Source organism: Arvicanthis niloticus, chromosome 21 (assembly GCF_011762505.2).
Source record: "Arvicanthis niloticus isolate mArvNil1 chromosome 21, mArvNil1.pat.X, whole genome shotgun sequence".
NCBI classification, from domain to species: domain Eukaryota; kingdom Metazoa; phylum Chordata; class Mammalia; order Rodentia; family Muridae; genus Arvicanthis; species Arvicanthis niloticus.
The window spans coordinates 23038286-23052215 of record NC_047678.1 but is presented as its reverse complement, the minus strand read 5'-3'; the positions used below and the strand labels follow the sequence as shown (position 1 = coordinate 23052215).

General features: G+C 45.4%; 1 long non-coding RNA gene across 1 annotated transcript in view; it reads right to left on the bottom strand.

The window, feature by feature from the left end:
• Positions 1-5861: 5861 nt before the first annotated feature.
• Positions 5862-13930, bottom strand: part of LOC143435327 (uncharacterized) — a 25768-nt gene continuing 17699 nt past the window's right edge. The window contains exons 5-6 of the long non-coding RNA XR_013105527.1: positions 9473-9566; positions 5862-7977 (exon numbers count right to left, since the gene is read on the bottom strand). This is a non-coding gene — a long non-coding RNA (uncharacterized LOC143435327). The remainder of the gene's footprint in view (positions 7978-9472; positions 9567-13930) is intronic.

Here is a 13930-nt window from a genome sequence, read left to right as displayed (position 1 = left end):
CACCCTGAATAAGGAGGACTTTATGATATTCTGAGTCACTCAACTGCTAAGATGTTCACCAAAATCTAGATGACCTGCGAGTCAGGAGGCTGAAGAGGGAGAGCCAATGCTTCTGAATTAGAGATAAAGGCATTAGCTGTTCGTCACCCACCTCCACTCCTTAGTGTGGAGCCTAAAGTCAAGAACTAGAGCTGAGCTACTGTTGGGGTAAAGTTTACACAATTCTGAACATGGCGAATGGCTTTCCCCAGCTCCTTAGCCACTCGATGGGGTTGGGCTTAAGGCCCAGCATGGTGGTTGTTCTACCTCACTTTCAGCTGTTGAAAGAGGGAACCATTACCCTCCTTCACACCTAACTCCCACCAGCCTTACTGGCCTTCGTGCCCTATGATAGATTGAGTCATGGCTCCCTCACATTGTGTGAATATACTATTTTATATGGCAAAGGGGAGTTACATTTGTCATAGCACCCTCTTGTGTAGATGGCTCTCCCCTCACTTCTCCACATAGCCTCTACCTTAAGAGTTGATTTTTTTCATTATTTATTTATTCGCTTTAAATCTTGATCACACACCCCTTCCTCTAAGTCTCCCCTCACACACACTCTCCCCCTACACCCTCCCCTTCACCTCTGATAAGGCCCCCCCCATATCACCCCACCCTGGCGCATCAAGTCACTGCAAGACTAGTTACACTGTCTTCCCCTGATGCCAGACAAGGTGGCCCAGTTAGGGAATGGGATGCACAGGTGTAGGGAAATGGTTCTGATGCTTTGGTCGGGAATCTTCACAGCCATATACTAAGGTCCTTGTCCACAATTGGTTCTTTATCAATCAATAAAGATGCCAGCAGCCAATGGTTGGGAGAAAAGAAAGAGGCAGGACTTCTAGGTTCCTGCAGGCTAGGAGAAAGGAGAGGGCAGGAAGAGGAGAATGGAGACATTTGGGGGAGAGAGACAGAACAAACTCAGAGATGCAGGGGAGAGCTTCCAAAATATAGGGAGACAGGAAAAGTGGCCCACAAAAGGGCAGCCCGAAAGTGTCTTGTGCAGCAAGACCAGTGGGCTTCACAGGAGGTAACTGGGCAAATAGGCTGAGAGAAGACTTAGAGGCTTTGAGCTAGGAGTAAAGGGAAGGACATGCTAGCCATGAGAGGCTTAGAAGAATCCAGCCACTGAGCCAGTAAGGCAGGTTCAAAATGCGCTAATATGGGGATGGAGAGATGGCTCACGGGTTAAGAGCATTGACTGCTCTTCCAGAGGTCTTGAGTTCAATTCCTAGCAACCACATGGTGGCTCATAACCATCTATAATGGGATCTGATTTATCTGAAGACAGCTAAAGTGTACTCATATACATAAAACAAAATTTTAAAATGAGCTAGTGTGTGTGTGTGTGTGTGTGTGTGTGTGTTTCATCTGCGGATGCAAGAGAATCTGGGCTGGTGGCTGGTAGCATGGCCCGCCCAGGAACATCAAAGCAGTACAGCTAAAACCTCACCACAACACACAGGCAGGCAACAGTCAGGGACAGCCCTCCCTCCAGTTGTTGGGGGACCTGCATGAAGACTAAGCTGCACATCTGCTACATATATGTGGGTGGCCTAGATCTAGCCCGTGCTAGTTTTTTGGTTGGTGGTTCAGTCTCTGAGAGCCCCCAAGAGTCTAAGTCAGTTGTCTCTATTGGTCTTCTTGTGGTGACTCTATCCTCTTTGGGTCTCTCAATCCTTCCCCCAACTCGTCCAAAAGACTCCCCATGCTCCATCTACTGTTTGGCTGTGGGTCTCTGCATCTGTTCCCATTGGCTGCTGGGTGGAGCCTCTCAGAGGACAGTCATGCCCAAAGAAGCCAAATAATAAGGAGGGCCCAAGGAAGGATGCTCGAATCTTTCTCAGAAGGGGAAATAAAATAGATATCAGAGGTGAATCGAGAGAATGGAGGAGGTAAAGGGGTGGGGAGGAGGAATGTCCCTGAGAGTCCATGTGAGTGACTCCAGCTGAGACTCCTGGCCATGGGGGATATGGAGCCTGAAGTGATCACTTCCTGTAGCCAGGCAGGACTCCCGGTGGAGGGATAAGGACAGCAACCTACTCACAAAATCTTTAACCCAAAATGTGTCCTGCTTACAAGATGTGCAGGGACAAAGATGGAGCAGAGACAAAGGGAATAGCCAACCAGTAACTGAACCAAATTGAGACCCATCCCATGGGTCCTATTACGCTTGCAGACAAGAGTTGATTTTTACTTAAAAAGAATATTCTGAGTCCAGAGAGATGGATCAGAGATTAAGAGCACAGGCTCTTCCAGAGTTCCAGAGGACTCAAGGTTGATTGCTAGCACCCCCCCCCCCCCACACCATGGTAGTTCACAACTATCTGTAACTTTAGCCCCAGGGGATCTGATGCCCACTTCTGGCCTCCATAGGTACCAGGAACAAAAGTGGCACACAGATACATTCAGGCAAAATAATGATAAATATAAAATACAATAATAAAATAATCTTTAAAAAAAATCAGGCTGGGCATGGTGGCAAACACTTTAATTCTAGCACTATAGGCATGCAGCTCTCTATGAGTTTGAAGCCAGCCTGATCTGCATAGTGAATTTCAGGCCAATGAGACTCTCTCTCAAGAAGAAGAAGAAGAAGAGGAAGAGGAAGAGGAAAAAGAGGAGGAGGAGGAAGAAGAGGAAGAAGAAGAAGAAGAAGAAGAAGAAGAAGAAGAAGAAGAAGAAGAAGAAGAAGAAGAAGAAGAAATAGTAGTAGTAGTTATAAAAGAGCATGATTCTAAAATGCTTTATTTAGCTCACACATATTTATATATTACATATATTATATTTAGTATATAATGCTATATAATGCATAGATGACAATGTAGAAGAAAAGAGAATCAAATGCCAATACTTTTTGCATAGGAAATGTATTTGTAAGCTTTGTTAGAAAAACCAAGAGGAGAGAAAAACCACATAAGACAAATTTGTGCAAATAAAAAATTTAAAACTTCTGTATTACAAAAACACAAAAACAAAACAATAAAATTAAGTAACCAAAATAAAAAACAAAGAGACTGGAATGCATGTGGTTGCATGGAAGCTCAGAGATGCAATTACCACAGACAGAAGCCTGATTTCTTTGTTACATAAGGAGCTTCCCAAAATTGGTTTAAGAAATTAAGGCCTGGGGTTGGAGAGATGGCTCAGCAGTTAAGAGCACTGACTGCTCTTCCAGAGGTCCTGAGTTCAATTCCCAGCAACCACAGGGTGGCTCACGACCATCTGTGATGGGATCTGATGCCCTCTTCTGATGTGTCTGAAGAGAGTGACAATGTACACACATATAAAAAAAAATAACCATTTTTACATAAATAAATAAATAAATGCCTGAAGAAGTTACCCAACATCTGTACTCACAAATCCCCTGCGTGGAGACACATCTATGAACAAGCATGGCAAAGGATGAAAGCGTGCAGGCATCTCAGTAACATGAATCAAAAAAACAAGGAGAAACATCATCCTCCAGGACAATGGTGAAACAGTCGCTCTTCCTGGAAACCGTGCAGGGACTAGGTATAGGAGCCATGAACGATGCTGTTATGCTTAGACCATGTTACCCTACTTCTGGGAATTTACATCAAGGAATAATCTAAGTGAAGTCTGGCATTCTTCTAGATGGTGGTGAGCATTAGCGATGTCCAGAAAGTTCTGGATGGCCAGTGCTCCCAGGGAGTGATGTTAAAGCAGTGGTTCTCAACCTCCCTAATGCTGTGACCCTTTAACATGGTTCCTCACGTTGTGGTGGCCCTAACCATAAAATTATTTTTCTTTTCTTTCTTTCTTTTTTTTTTTTTTTTTTTTTTTTTGGTTTTTTGAGACAGGGTTTCTCTGTGTAGTCCTGGCTGTCCTGGAACTCACTCTGTAGATCAGGCTGGCCTCGAACTCAGAAATCCATCTGCCTCTGCCTCCCAAGTGCTGGGATTGAAGGCGTGCGCCACCACCGCCCAGCCATAAAATTATTTTCATTGCTACTTTATAACTAATTTTGCTACTGTCATGAATCGTAATGTAAATAATTTTGGAGATAGAGGGTTGCCAAAGGGTTTCCTGCAGCCACGGGTTGAGGACTGCTGTGTTAGAGGACGACCTTCTATACAAGTGGGAGTTTATATCTACTGATGTGCGGGGTAGCTTAGGGATTTGGGATGAAGAATGAGTAAGACTTACCTAGGAAGGGCAGCACTGAAGTTCATGATCGTTAATCATAGTTGGCAAATTGAAGGTATTGAGAAGGTCCCATGAGATTAGAAGCACGCCTGTAGTCTGAGTCTTTGTTTCCATTTGTTAGTGGGAAGACCTGTTCTGAATGTGTGTGGGAGCCTGGACAGAAAGAGAAAGAAGAAGGAAGCTGGCACCCTCTCTCTGCTTCATGGCTGCTGGGGTCTCTGCTCTACCACGTCCTTTCCACTGTGACACACTGCAGCTTATTAAGCCATAAGCTAGAATCAACCCTTCCTCCCATTAGATGCATCCACCAGGCATTTTGTCATAGTGATGACGAACATAACCGACACCAGGATAAAGTGAGTAAGAAAGAAGAATACATCTCAAAATGAGCCCATCTCAAAATGGTGTGTGTTGGGCGAGGGGCTGGAGAGATGGTTTGGCTATTAAAAGCATTTTGTTGCTCTTGTAGAGGACCCACGTTAAAATTGCTAGCACCCACATTGTGGGGCCGTGGGCTGTGAGAGGAAGCTGGGTACCTGGTTGAGTAGGATTTGAACCCCCGAGACCCTCTAGGGATGGGAGGAGTTCAGCCTTGCTCCTGGGCCCTGGTTCCTTTCACATAGCTACAGCCCCTTCCACAGAGAGATTTGTGGCTATCAGTCATGTAGCACAGGTAAAGGGCATGACACAGGCCACAGAGCCTCAAGACATCTCCATATTCGTGAGATACCTAGAGGCCAGAGGGCATAGCCAATTAAGTGTTCTTTCCCGGACCCTCCTCCTTGCAAAAGGTATTTAACCTCAGACCCACCCTGAGAACACGGGATACAGCTTTATCCACTTTCCACCATGACAATAAATATCTTAAGACAATGTCTTAAGACCATGGATTCTCTCTCTTCTTTGAGGCCCCGCTGTGGGGAACCATGGAGAAGGTCTTTAACTAAAGAGCTGCCTTCTAATCTCCTGCTGACGACCTCTCTATGTTCAAGCCATGGAGCCCACCAACTCAAGTGAGCTAGCCAAGCCAGCCATAACCCAGCCAAGCTAGTTGCTGTGACCAAGAGCCCCCTCCTCGTGGGATGCTGCCAGAGCTTGTCCCCCTCCCACTTCAGCTGCAGGTTGATCCAGCCCCTACGACACACCCCCAGTCCTTCCACGGCATCTCAGTGGTGCCTGAGAGCCCAAGGGCTTGAGACCAGTTGATTCCTGGCCACCTCCCAGCCCAGGGACCCCCAACCCAAGAGCTCCAGAACTGGGGAGACCTCAGACTGTGTTCTCTCACCCCAGAGCCTGAGCGGAGCCCCACAGCTTCCCACAGTCTGTCCCTCACACAGCACACTCAAATACCCATGCCCCTGCCTCTCTGAGCTGAGGCTCCAGCCCCTTGGGGTGGCAGACACAGGACACACATAATTCAACCCAACAGGACCCACGCCCACACGTGCACCACAGCCCAACACCACATGATGGCTTACAACTGTTTATAACTCCAGTTCCATGGGATTTAATACCCTCTTTGGACTTGTACAGGCACCAGGCACATATGTGGTACACAGACATATATGCAGGCAAAACACCCAAATGCATAAAGTAAATGAATTTATTTTAAATAATAATTTAAAAAAAGAACCTTGGGGGAGGATTGTCTTTCACATACTGTATCATGCATGGTTCTCTATAGAGTCAGAACCAATAGAATGACTGTATATCATAAAAAGCATTTATTAGGTTGGTATGCACCATAGGGACTGGATAGTCCAATAATGCCTATCAACTCACTAAATGAGCAGAGAACATGGTAACTGCTCAGCTCACAGAGATCAATGCCTCAGTAGACCCCAGGTAGTGTTGAAAGCCTGGAATCTCCCTGGAGAGCAGCTGGCCTTCACTCCACATTGGCAGGCCAAAGAAACTGATGTGTGATGGCAGTGGTGGATGGGAGCAGAGGCAGGCAGGTAACTCTGATGCTCCCCAGACTCCTCTATATCTGGACCACCCATTGGAAGGAAGGTGCTGCCTGCTTGGAAGTGCACCTTCCCCTTCAGTCAGTTCTCTCTGGAAATCCTTCCCAGACATGCCCAGAGATGTGTCTGCTAGGTGACTCCAAATACTACCAAGCTGACAACCAAGATTATACATACAAGGCTAGGAAATGGCTCTAGTCCTGGAAGCTGGTAAGGTTGCAATGTCCTGAACACACAAATGTAGAATTAACTTTATCTTCTAGTAGCTGCTTCGTTGCCCCAATTCATCTTAGTGATGTCTCTAGAAGCTATTGCCTTATCCAGATATCCATTGCCTGGCCATTCCTTTACAACCATAATGTTCCTTGTCTAAAATGCATAACATCCACACGCTTTTTTTCTTTTGTAATTTACTCTCTGGTAAAGATTCCCATGTGCATGTGGAGTTAATAACATGTTTGCTCTCTTCTGTCCTTAATCCCTTTTTATATTTATTTATTGAGTTCCTAGATCCAACTAGACAGGACACATAAAAATTAAGGGAGCTAAGATCTCTCCTTCTGAGTGAGGGCCTTAGGATATGACAGCAATTGAGTTCTCATCCCCCTAAAAATAGATGACTCAACTTACGTTGAACATTTATGGGAGAAGCTACAAGATCAGAATTGATGACAGACTGTGTGAGGTCCTATGTCCAAACAGTGCAGCTTCAGGCCCCATGCAGCCAAGTTTGTACAGAGCCAGACAAGACACACTGTTGTGCAAGGACCAACCTCAACTCAGAGAGGGGTTCTGAGGAAGGGGTATTTGGAAGCGGCTAAAGAACTACTCAAAGTCATTTGTGGGGTACAAGCTGACAGCCTGTGTTCTGCTCAAGACAGCTTTTCTAGAGATCTCCAAACAGTTCATCCAGATAGTTCAGCTCTCCCAGACCAAAGCCCAGTCTTTTATTTACATATTTATTCAGTCATTTACTCCAGGTTCCCTTTTGATTATCCCATGAATCAGCATTCTATGACCCAGCTCCTTGATTCTTAGAAACAGCAAGCACATTTTTTTTAACATTGCAAATGAATTCAGAGATCTGCCTGCCTTTGTAAGCACAGACAATAAACTAGTTGGGTGGGATCCTGTCCTGAGATCACCATTCCCACCATGCTTGGGCCCAAACTAGCTCTGTTCCAGACTGACCTTGAACTTAGGAATCTGCTTGCCTTTGTAAGCACAAAAAACAAACTTAGCTGGGATCTTGCCCTGTGATCACCACTCCTGAAATCTCTTTATCTCCTTCCTTAATGTCATTTTGATAAGTTAGCTCATAGTGTCACTGCCTCTGTTCTTTTAGGTCTGTGAAGCCCCTCATATAATTCATGTTGCAACCTTATGTTTTGCATAGTTGAGAAATTATATAATTTTAGAATTAGAGTTCTTTTCCACAGCCTTAAGGGATATCCTGAAGGTCCCAGTGTTTACCATTTTGCTGAGATATTAGACACTCCCTCTCAGACTTATGCTTTTTCTGATTATCATGGAGTCATTAACCTTGACAGTGAGGACATTCCCCAATAACCTTGTCAGGGAGAATATTTCCTAAAGGAGGAAGATGATATAATAATAACCTCATGCCCAGCAACTGTCAACACTTGTGGAGGCCCACACCCTGCTGGCTCTGTTCCAGGGTCAGGAACCATGTCACACCAGGACATGCAGGACTCATCACTGTTGTACCTCTGCATGGTGCTGCAGACCAGCATGCTGTGTGTGCAGAATTCTCAGCATCATTCTGTGAAGCTTCCTGCAGAAGAGATGGTGTGGGTAGAAGCTTCAGGATGGATGGATGGACTGTATGTACCCCATGTGCTGAACAATACCCACAAGGGTGTTAGGCCCAGAGCCTCACATGAAACCCTTGATGCAGATTTCTGATTGAGAAGTTGGGTGGTGACCCCCAGTCCATGCAAACAGTATGATTTGGGGAAATGGGGAAGGGAGGTGAAGAGCTGCCCAAAGAAAGTGGTTCCCAGATCCAGTAGTAGCACACAGCCAAAGCTAACACTGATCCCAACTACAACCCCAATGAAACTGGGAGACTGAAGTTATATTTGTGATACTGAAAAACTAGCAAGAGTCAAATGTCTAAACATAAATTACAGAGTGTGCAGTTCATTGGAGTTATGCAAATCTAAAGTTGAAAACATTACTCTGTGGTACTCTCAATTTTCTTCTTCCTGGACCCCTGGCTGGCTGCATTTTGCAGCCCTCCCCATTCTCTGTCTTGCCTCAAGATGTGGCCTCAGGATAGTTCTGACCATCACTGGGAGGTGATAAATATTTATTCTGGACTCAAGCCTTCCAGAGCCTCTGTGTGAATTCTGTTACATCAAGACCTGTGCTCAGCCAGAAGTGCCACAGGTTTAAGCAGTCTCCATTGTCATCTAATGGAGGGCAGCCTGTGTGAGGGTCACTCTGAGCTATAGGGGACTCTGGATGAACAAGAATGAGCCTCTGGGGGCTGGAGAAATGGCTCAGTGGTTAAGAGCGCTGACTCTTCTTCCTGAGATCCTGAGTTCAATTCCCAGCAACCACATGGTGGCTCACAACCATCTGTAATGGGATCCGATGCCCTCTTCTGGTGTGTCTGAAGACAGCTACAGTGTGTTCACATACATAAAATAAATAAAATCTTAAAAAAAAAAAAAAAAGAATGAGCCTCTGACTTAGAGGTTTCTTGGTACTAAACTTGTCTTGTTCCTTGAGAGCAACATAGGAAAGGTTTCAAGACACAGTATCTAGAGGATTTAAGCTTATTTAGAAACAAAATACTTTGGTTTCCACCAGTAATGCAATATGGGTATTTATTCTCTTATTTCCTTTGTTCCCCTAAACTTTTCAACTTGCATTATTGTAGCATATCATTACTATTGTTACTACTGATGATGGTGGTGGTGGTGGTGGTGTTGGTGATGATGATAGTGATAACAATGTGACAATGACCACGATGATGATGATGATGATGATGTGAAAGATGGAGAAAGAGAGGGAGGAAAGGGAAGGAAATGTTGGGAAGACCCCCTCTGGCTTTTTTCACTCTTCCTTCTAAATCTCACAGTCCCTCCAGCTTCCTCTTAACCTTCCCAACAACATTTAATAGCTGCCTTTAACAGAAGGCCAGTTCTGTGCTGGGTTCCACAGGAGCTTGCAGCGTGTCCATCCAACCTCTCTCCCAGAAAGCAGATGCTATAATGACTGTTTATAGGCATGGGAACTGATTCAGTAAGGATGATACTCACATGAGGTTGACTGGCAAGCAGGTGACAGAGCCAGGACCCAAACTCGGAATGTCCTTGCTGGCTGCCAATGTGCTCAGCTTAGCAGCTCAGCTCCCTGGACAAGAGGAGAGGAATGTGATAAGATTGAAGATTTCCTAATCTCTATGCTTGGATCTCCTCCACTTTGCCCCACCACCTACATGGTGATACAATTTGTTTCCTACACTGGACTTTATAGTGTTTCTATGTCAACTCTGTGTGAGTTGTACAGGGTTTGCAGTATTTCCCACAAATGTGGCTGAAGAGACCTGAGGGAGCAGTTGGGTTCTCTCCTGTGACAGTTACTTATAACTGTCAATTCAACACAACCTAGAATCATCTGAGAGGTGAGACTCAATTGAAGATTGTTTATAGGCCTGGCATGGTGGCACATGCCTTTAATCTCAGCACTTGGGAGGCAGAGGTAGGTGGATCTCTGTGACTTTGAAGCCAGCCTGGTCTACATAGTAAGTTCCAGGACATAGTAAGACTTTGTCTCAAAAACAAAACAAAGTTTACATTGGGTTTGACCTTTGGGCATGTCAATAGGAGATTTTCTTAATTAAGTTCATTGATGTGGGAACACTCAGCCCACTGTGGGCAGCAACATTCCCTAGGCATGGGATCGTGAACTGTGTGAGAGTGGAGAAATCCAACCAAGTACAACCAACTCAGCATGCAAACATTTATGCTCCTGACTGTGGATATAATGCAACTAGCTGTTTGAAGTTCTTACCTTGACTTCCCCAAAATGATGGATTATAACCTAGAATAATTGTAAGCTGAAAAGACAAAACAAAAACAAAAACAAACAAACAAACAAAAACCAAAAAACCCTTTCTCTCCGGAGTCACCTTTTTATCCAGGTGTTTTGTTTTTCTGAGATAGCCTGGCTGTCCTGAAACTTGCTAAGCAGACCAGGCTTGCCTTGATCTCACAGAGCTCCACCTGCCTCGGCCTCCTGAATTCTGGGAGTAAAGGTATGTGTCAGGGCATTTTTATCACAGCAACAGAAATGAAATTAGAGCATTCCATCAGAGGAACAGTGGTGTGGCTCAGCAGAGTTACTGAGGTATCAGCACAGCCCTTAGTTCTCTTAACCTTGCTGAGCCTCGAAGGTTCCCTTAGTAAAAAGAAAAATTTAAAAATTTAAAAAAAATTAAAAGTATGAACTCTAGATAAATGATTTAAATGCATTTTAAAAAATTAAAAATATGAGCTCTAGATAAATGAGAGATGACACTGTCCTAATTCTCTGGAATCATCTGAGAGGTAAGATGGGTAAACAGAGGGTCTCTGCATTTGAACAGTCTCCTCCTCCCTGACTTGTGTTCCTCTGCCTCTCTCCCGAGTGTACTGGGGAAGGGACAGTTACCCTTCCCAAGGACATAGAGCTCCCTGATGGATTCTGGACAATAAGGAGGTTCACTTTTATACAAATGAGATTAGGAGACTGCAGGTGTCCTCTATGTCCCTTCTTGTTCTGAAGAGGATGACCAGATGGTGCGACCATACTTCAGAAGGTCACTATTAGGTCTTCCTGCATGTCTAAGACACTGAACTGGGCAACCCCTGCCAATTCCCACTGGAATCCCAGTGGGGACAGGAAGTGAAGGGCTGCTTTCAGTGCCTGCGATTGTGCTTCCAGAGTAAAGTTCCTTCTCTCCTGATTGGTACCCAGAGGGCTGGCGATTCTCATGAGGGGAACCCAAGCCTGGGACCAAACATGGCAAGAGGGGGATGCTTATTGACATTGTTCTCCACTTTCAAAGCCTGCAAACCACTCTTCAGTCTCAGCATCTACAAAGTGTTTTCACTTATTTTGTGTATGTGTGTGTGTGTGTGGGGGGGGGTACATGTACCTAGAGGTCAAAGGCCAACTTTAGGTATTGTTCCTCAGATACTATCCCCTCACCTGTGTGTGTGTGTGTGTGTGTGTGTGTGTGTGTGTGTGTGTGTGTGTGTGTTCTGATGTTGAGGCCCAAGCTGGAGCTTCACTTTGGGCAGCCAAAAATGTTGCAGCCCTCTCCACTCCACACTTGGTGGCCACTGTTTCCTGGCCCAAGCTGCCGCTCCGGTCTGCAGGTCAGAGTTCAGCAAGAGAGAGAGTGAGGACGGACTCAAAGAATGGAGATCAGACAGAGTGCGATTCAATCCTGTTTATTCTTCAGTCTCTCTTCCTAGTCCAAGTCCCAAGTCTTGAGTTCCTAGTTCCTAGTTCCTAGACTCTTCCAAGTGTCTAATGTCTACTCCTACTCCTAGTGTCTGAATCTCTGTTACTCCAAATTGTTCTCTCTAGAGCCAAGTGTCTTCTACCTAATGTCAAGTAATCTGTTGCTTTCTCTGTCTGCCTCTAGCCTTTTATATGTCTTTTATATGCCTTTTGGTCACGCCTTTAATCATGCCCTTAGGTCTTGTCTCTAAATCTGATCTCTAAGTCACACTCTTAAGTCACACACCTTTAATCTCACACACCCAAGGAAAATCCTGGGTATCTAAACCAAGATTATCAGAGTGTGCTCAGCTGTTGTAGGCTATTGTAATCCAAGTCTCATGTCAGGGTATATGGCTCAAGATGGCTGCAAAGCTGATAGCCACTTTCTGCTAAAAGTCGGCTCCCAACATTCTGGGGATCTGGAGGAAGCAAGGGGCAGCAGGGACTGGGAGAGCACACCTAGGGGGGATCTAGGGGAGTGACTGTGTTCAGAGACCAGAAACTGTGGTGGATTTGGAGCCAGAGTGATACAAGCTAATTTACATGTCTCCCCATTGCTGCTGGGATGACAAGCTTATGCCACCACACCCCACTTTTCTGTGGGTTCCAGGGGATTGGACTCTGGTTCTCACACTTGTCTGGCAAGCACTTTAGGAGCCATCCACACCAGTCACTCACTTACTTTTAAAATTATAAATGCTAGCGGAGAGGGAGAAATGAAAGAGATGTAAGGGGGCAGGGTGTGTGGGGGGAGGGCAGGAAAGGAAGGCTAGATTACCATTCTCTACAGTGCCTCGAAGAGTCCTAGTTAGACCCGGGACAGTGGCCAAGGGTGGCCTTGGGCGAGAAAAGTAAGTGGAGTTTTAGACCAACAGAGGCCTGTGAAGGACAGACAAAGCAAAGGCTTGATTCCTGGGCTTCTCCCGGCTGCACTTCCTGCCCTTGGGTTTTCTCATTAATTCAAATACTTACTGAAAGTCTGTAGTTGCCAGGCAGGGCCAGGGTCTGAAGATTCAGCTTGAACAGGACACAGATCCTGTCCTCTGAGAACATACTGGGTGGTACGTTGGGAGATGGGACACAGTGAAAAAGCAGAGAGGGTAAGGCCTCGGGTTTTAGAGAGGTGTGGGGAAAAGCTTTCCAGAGAGAGTAAAATCAACTGGGTTAAAACAGAAGAAGGAGAAGGAACTAGAGATTTGGGAGAAGCAAGGAACAAGGAAGCTCCTGTGGCCTGAGCAAGTGGAGGAGGGGGAAGAAAGGGGTAGCACGGACTGGGAGAGCACATCTAGGAGAGGGACTGTGTTCAGAGCCTCCGAACCAAGTGATACAGGCCAATTTACATGTTAAATGATGTCACCGCTGCTGTAGGAAACCCAGCGGCATATAACAGTTCATGCTATGAGCTGATCGGGGTGATGAACACCTGTACTTGGGAAGCAGACATGGGACGACCACAGCAAGTTTAAGGCTAACCTGGTCTACATACATAATTCCAAGCCAAGCAGGGCTACACAATGAGACCTGTTTCAAAAATCAGGATGACAATGAGACAAGATATTAAAAAACAAAAATCTTCACGATGTCCAGTTAAATCCGACTTTCGGAGAGATAAATACTTGCTAGGATTAGTACATTCTACACATTATAACATTTGTGACATTTTATACTAAAAAGTTAAAATTATCCTTCGCTTATCTGAAACAAAAAGGTTAACTCTAGTGTTCTATAGTTCATCTGGCCATCCAAACATGGAGAGAAAAAAAAAAAGAAGGTTTAGGGCATAAAAGTGAGACAAGAACAAAAGCAACGAGCGAAGGTGTGCTTTAATTTATTTACCCGGTGAGAGATAACGTGCAGGTGGGCAGTGGACACGGTGCACAGTACGAATGGTGAGCACTGCGAAGGGAAGCGGACTGCAGGTTGATGAGATCCACTCCCTTTACGTGAGCTGTGTTAATTTATCGTACCACCAAGAATAGAGAGGAAAGAGAATGATCAGTGCGGAGGATGTGGGCGGGGCCTGCTGCCATAAGGGAAGGAAGTGGGTTTTAACCACAGGTTTTCTATCATTTTTAGGGAAACCATAAAAATAGAAGAAATCCACCCAAAGGTAGAACGGAGCCACAGGGCAGTTGCCCAGAAAAGTACCTTTCCTGCCCGCCCTGGGGCATGGTGGTCAGCCCCGTGGAGCGACAGGAAAATCTCTGTCTGTGACACTTCCTTTT